Source organism: Colossoma macropomum, unplaced genomic scaffold, assembly GCF_904425465.1.
Source record: "Colossoma macropomum unplaced genomic scaffold, Colossoma_macropomum, whole genome shotgun sequence".
NCBI classification, from domain to species: domain Eukaryota; kingdom Metazoa; phylum Chordata; class Actinopteri; order Characiformes; family Serrasalmidae; genus Colossoma; species Colossoma macropomum.
In genome coordinates, this window is record NW_023495331.1 from 54,925 (window position 1) to 61,018 (window position 6,094).

Sequence of the window (6,094 nt, forward strand, 5' to 3'; positions counted from 1 at the left end):
CTCTAAAAGCTCCCTCACAGAAAGATACTACAGGAAATGGTTATGAATTCACTGCTTAATGGATGAGACATTGTTTTGCGATAGTTTTGAGAAGATTTGGGCCTAAATCGGATATTTTTTAAATCCATTCATGGTGGAGGGATACATGCAGGGCATTGTGGGGCAAAAGAGTCCCAAAGAAAACTTATTATTTCATATTTTCTGCTATTTTCCCATCATCATCATTCCATATGAACTCAGAAGACTCGTGTAGGTTCTCTGGTGGTTCTGGATAGTAAATAAAATGTCTATATTTGTGTTGTAGTCATGGCGACCCCTGGTTCCTATCACCACCACTGTAAAGACATCTGAACCATTTCACACCAAACCACTCTCAATGACTGATCTCCAACAGTTAATTCTGAGGTAAATTTGGAAAATTAGTGGAATTCCCCTTCATAATACCCAGACATGTGAGTGTCCTGCCTTACCAAAGAGTTTAAATATAGTATCTGCTGGTGAAATATCAGTAATCAACAACTCATCTGTCAGGAACAGAACTGCAGCCTGAGCAGAGTTAGAGGTGTTTGCAGCATCTGGATATTTCTGACAGATTGCAATATTTAACCCATATCCATTTTCCTCATGGATTGGGATTATGATTAAACTAAAAACTGCTCTGTTAAAGGTGAATCTCCAGTGAACCGAGTTTGTGTCCAGAAAACCTGCCCCACCAAAGTGACCATTAGTACACAGTAGCAGTCAAATGTTTGGAGCCAAGTGAGCGAGTGTATGTTTATCATTAATCTTATCTAAAGGCTTACAGTCATATGCAAAAGTTTGGGCATGCCTGGCAAATTCCATTCTTTAAAAATTTTGTAAGTGAATGTAAGTGAACACATCCTCTATAGAGAACACATTTTGCACATTTTAATACACAATTACTGTTTATTTACAGAATTTAACATACTGGGGGAAAAATAAAAGATGTGTTCTGTGCAGAAATTATGGCATATTTTTGCAATTTATATTGCCTTTTTTTCAATATGTTAAACAAATAAATACAAATTGTGCACTAAAATTTGCAGAAAAATGCCATATTAAGGTGTGTTCCCTGTAGAGGTTGTGTTAACTTCTTTTCATTAGAAAATCAACAAAACATTAAGTTTAATCAAAAATATCTCCTCATCGCTGTAGGAACAAAACCTCACATCTCCAAATGGCAACTTTCCAGGAGAAGTGAAAACAAAAAAGTATTACAGGACAGCAATGATGTAAACATAAACAAAAAGCAAGGTTCACTTATAAAAGAATCTAAAGCAGAAGATAACACTTTTTCATCAATGCGTAATTCCCTCTTGTACATTTCAGAGCTTCAGCGTCTTCATAAATACTCTAAAATGCAAAAAACAGTAAAGGTGTTCCCCAAGGATCAGTTCTGGGTCCCAGTGCTGTTTACACACCTTCCAGGGGTCTAAACATTTGACTGCTACTGTTCTGCGCACAGCCAAAAATTCGAACGATTTTGAAATTGATTTTTTGTGATTTAACAGGCAGCAGAAGAACTGAATTCCACCACAGATTCATAGAACTGCGTTTGAAGTGTTTCCATGTCAGATTACCATTGATGCCAGTGTTAATGGCTGAAATTTAACTGAACAAGTAGATCACTTTATTCATTAATATACTGGAGTAGAAGTAAAATGTGATCATTTGAAAGTACTCAGGAAAGTAGAAAACAATCAAATTTTATTTGTAACTGAGTAAACAGAACTAGTTACTACTCTGTCCTGGTAGCAGACTGGGTTCAGCAGTGGTACCCAAAACCAATCGAAAGGCAGGCATTAGTAGCACAGCCAATGCATATACAGCCTCCATTCCTGAACTTAGGCAAGATAAAGGTCTCCTAATTCAAGTGGAGACCCATGTTTAATCTTGATAAGTCAAAGTCAGACACTCCGAAATGTTGCCTTGCACGATTTCCAGACACTCGCTGTTATCTAGATTGGAACCTGTGTTCTAGATCGGATCTGAGCAGACTTGTTTTGTATTCCGCTCTGTCATGGCGGAGCAGTAGCATATGATTAGCGCTGGAGCTCATCACTCTTCCCCAGCCTGGTCCACATCACTGTGAGCAACCGTGGGCTTAGGATACGGCATTATGCAATAAAAACGACAACGACGATATCAGACACGCTCTCCAATGGCATTCCACATTGTGGGCCTTTGATAGCCGATGTGTAACCGAGGCATTCTTTGATATTAACAGCACATTGTTTATAGTAATAACGCGCATCGAAGCGTCCGCTGGTATTAGAGGACATATCGCATGTTCTGTAGCAAAATGGATTCAGAATTTTAGATCTTAAAACAGCTGTAAGTAGAATTTATGATATGAAAACTTGCTATTATTCAATAGTTAATGTAGGTATATAATATGTTGTGCTCAGACTGCCTGGTTCAGGGGGCTGAGACAGCATCATGAGTTGAGTGTTGGGGACAAACTCTAATATTTAAAGCGATAGTTTGGTGAAAAATCAAATTTACACAGCCCCCCCCCATCGCTTACATCAAATGTAGTGAGTCCGCCGGGACGTGTTTGGTGTCTGAAGTTTGCTTCTTGAGTTCTACAGTGGAGCTACGAGGCTAATGGAGCTAGCAAGTAATGGAAGCATGTGTACACCAATTAGCACTGTGCTAACTGCTATCTAAGGCATCAAACCGTGAGTTGAATAGTAGTAATCACTAGTAGACTCGATTATGTGGTTTGACACTGTATGTCAATGACATGAAGTGCACTTTCTTTGTCCACAAGTCCATTATTTTCATATTTAAAAATGTAATAAATATAAGACACTGTAAACATGCTCCAATACATCCTTCATGTAAATACTTATTATTTTCAATGTATCAAAATGAAATTCATTATAGGGAACAACGTCTAAAAAATGTCAGGTGGTGCGACCGTCCAGTCATATACTTAGAAAAAGTAAACTATAAAAGAAGATTGTTTATATAATTTAAACTAGGATTCTTAATAAAGTGGTTTTGCCCGAATTTACGATCTTTAAAATCATAACATGATGCAAAATGGGGCAGCTTCAAAAGTATTCAGCTCATTGCAAAACTTTTGTATGTAAATTCAGATTTCCTCAGATGTCATGTGGCACAACTGTAAACGAAGGACTTTTATTCTGTCATGCATTTATGAAGGAATGAGCAGTGTTGCATCATGAAGAAGACCCCAAATTACCCTTATTGTGCAATGCAAAGTTCAACAGCCCTTTCACAAATCTTAAAAATATTGTCATTTTTGAGTCGTGGTCAGGCTGGTACGTTTATCGAGTCTTGTGGTGTGACCCCAGGAGAAACCATGAAAATGTGTCATTTTTATAATAATGTACATTTATTTATTTTTTTAAATCTATGTATAAACATTTAAGGACAAAGATTTGTGTGGGTTTATCATGCTTTCAGTGGTGGTAAATAACTTTTTTCATTAATGTTTGGTCGCGCCACCTGACAATTTCCTGGGGTTTGAATTGATGATCCATTTTAAAATTGAATTTTTCACTGAACAGAATCTTGCACACAGAAAAATGCAAGTAAAATCCCTTTTTCTTATTAATTTTGAATTTTAAGTTCTGTTATTGGTCACTGGCCCTTGTATAAAATGGACAAAAGTGTATTAGCAAAGCTAAAAAAGCCTGGATTTTGTTTGTCTGTTCATTATATAGCCAAAAACAGTGACAGAATCCATCTTGAAGCCTGAATTTTGCTCATTTTGTCCAGTTTGCACACTGCAGAGCTTCCACTGCTTGTTAGCTACATTAGCCTTGTAGCTCCAGAGCCAAAATTCAAGAAGCTCCAGACACCAAATCTATCGACTGTGTTCAGTTAAGGGGGAAACTGTATAAATGAGCTTTTTTGTCGGCCTATTCCTTTAGCATTACGCACTTCCTGTGAATCTCCAGTGCTTCCTGTATCCAGTGTGCCGATTCTCCGTGTAAATACTGAGAGGGGGAATGTGATGGGTATCTAAAGGGGATGGACTGACTGGATGCATGCTGTAAACCATAGTACAGTCCATCCGTACTGTAAGCTAGTTAAAGAAAACACAGACTGGATGGCTTTTGCACCAAATCCAAAGTCACACTGTAGACTCTTCTTCTTTTTATGTACGTCCCTGACAATGTGACCATCAGTGTTATTTGGAGTGGAGACGCTGCTGCTGTAGCTCCTCCTGTTCCTCATCTAACACTGACTCTGCTGTGAGCCGCTGCCCTAGCCATACGTCAGTGATACCGCATCATAGCACATTATCAACCGTCTGTTCATGTTAATGTTAAAATACTCTACGTTAAGACGCTATAGATAAGATTCAGCGCTAAAGACATTAAACTGAGTAAGATATACAGAGTAGCATAGCACAGAGTGACTGTGAAGTTCTTTATAAGGCATTTGAATGAATGCAGCGCTAATTAGAATAAGTAGAAAATTAGATCAAGTTTCTTGCCTCTCTCCAATTCCGTGTACATTCCAAGTACTTTGGACCAAAATGTACCATGTTTGTTTAAGAATACAGTAGCAATAAATGCAGAACGAGCGTTTATCTTTGATTTTTTCAGTTGTAGATTGGGGAATAATGATGTTAGGAGTGGATTTTTACAATTAAAACCTTTCATTTGGTCTGAGAAAGTCTTAGGAAGTGAAGAAATAAACACATTATTTAAGCATAAATATGAACTTCATCCTCCTCCATACTGGAGAGAGAGAGAAAAAAGAGAGAGAGAGAGGTGTAGTAAGAATAGGAAATGTATTTCTGTTTCACCTGTAGTCTTCTTCTGCTCATGTGTCACCATGTCTGTAAATCTGTTTGAATATATGTACGTATACACATCTGTAAAATTGTAAATATGTATGTTTCATGTATAGATGATGATATAACACTGTAAACCCGTAATATACCTATAAGAAATGCAACATATCAATGCTTGAATAAACCTCGCCTGAGGAACAGCGTTCAGCACTGCTTGGTTTACTCTTAGAACATAAAACCACAGAGGAAATGAAGTTATGCTGGTATACAGTAAGACAGTGTGGTGTCAGAAATAGAACATCATATGCAAAAGTGACATTTCTGTTGGTCCATTCATCATGAAATGCTTACACAATGTAAAGAGCAGCTGGTGGTCTCAGTCAGTCAACGACAGGGTTTATATTGTGATTATAATCAAAAGGTAAAAACTAATCGTAGGTCAGTGCTCTTCCGCTGAAAAGCTTGACCCCCTCTGCTGGCTTTACCACCCAGTGGGACGAGTGCTAGCTGGAGAATAAGCTGATCAGCTGCAAATGAAGTCAACACATTTGAGCTTCTACAGCAAATCTGCTCTAAGAACAAACCAAGACAAGCAAAGTGACCAACTAGGCCTGATGTTTACACCCCTAAAAATAAAGGTGCCAGAGCTCCTTGGAGTGATGCCACTGAAGAACCACTTTGGTTCTCGATCTCAGCCTCTGAAGACTGGTTTGAGAACTGCCCTAGAACCTTTCAGTAGGTGTTTTTTTTAAGAAAAAACACACTTGCAAATTAAATGTGCATGTATGGACCACATACTCCACATGGCGTAAAGGACTGTTCACCAATGTACTGTATTTTCCTAGAACCATAAACTCAAGAACCACTGAGGAACCTTTATTTTTAAGAATGTGTAGGTCAGGCCTGGTAGCTTGTTATCAAAAGAAGCAGCACAAAAATGGTTCTTCTAGGGTTCTTAAGTAAAAGCAGTGGTTCTATATAGAACCATAAGAACCACCTGAATGCATTAATAGCACCAAAAGGAGTTGCACTATTTATACAAGTTACAGAATCTTTTTCGGTACTACACTTAATCTTTTTTGGGTTTGTAGGGTCAAGATCACAGAGCGATTCAGATAAGCAGCAGAAAGATCTGAAGAGTGATGCCACAGAAGAACCAATTCTGGTTCCCAAAGCAGTGGTTCTCAAACCAGATGTTTCTTTAAATAACCAAGGTTGTAAACGAGACGTCCAAAAATGAGACATTTTTTGCATGATGTAAAGGTTCTTCACCAATTGAAGGATTTTCCTAGAACC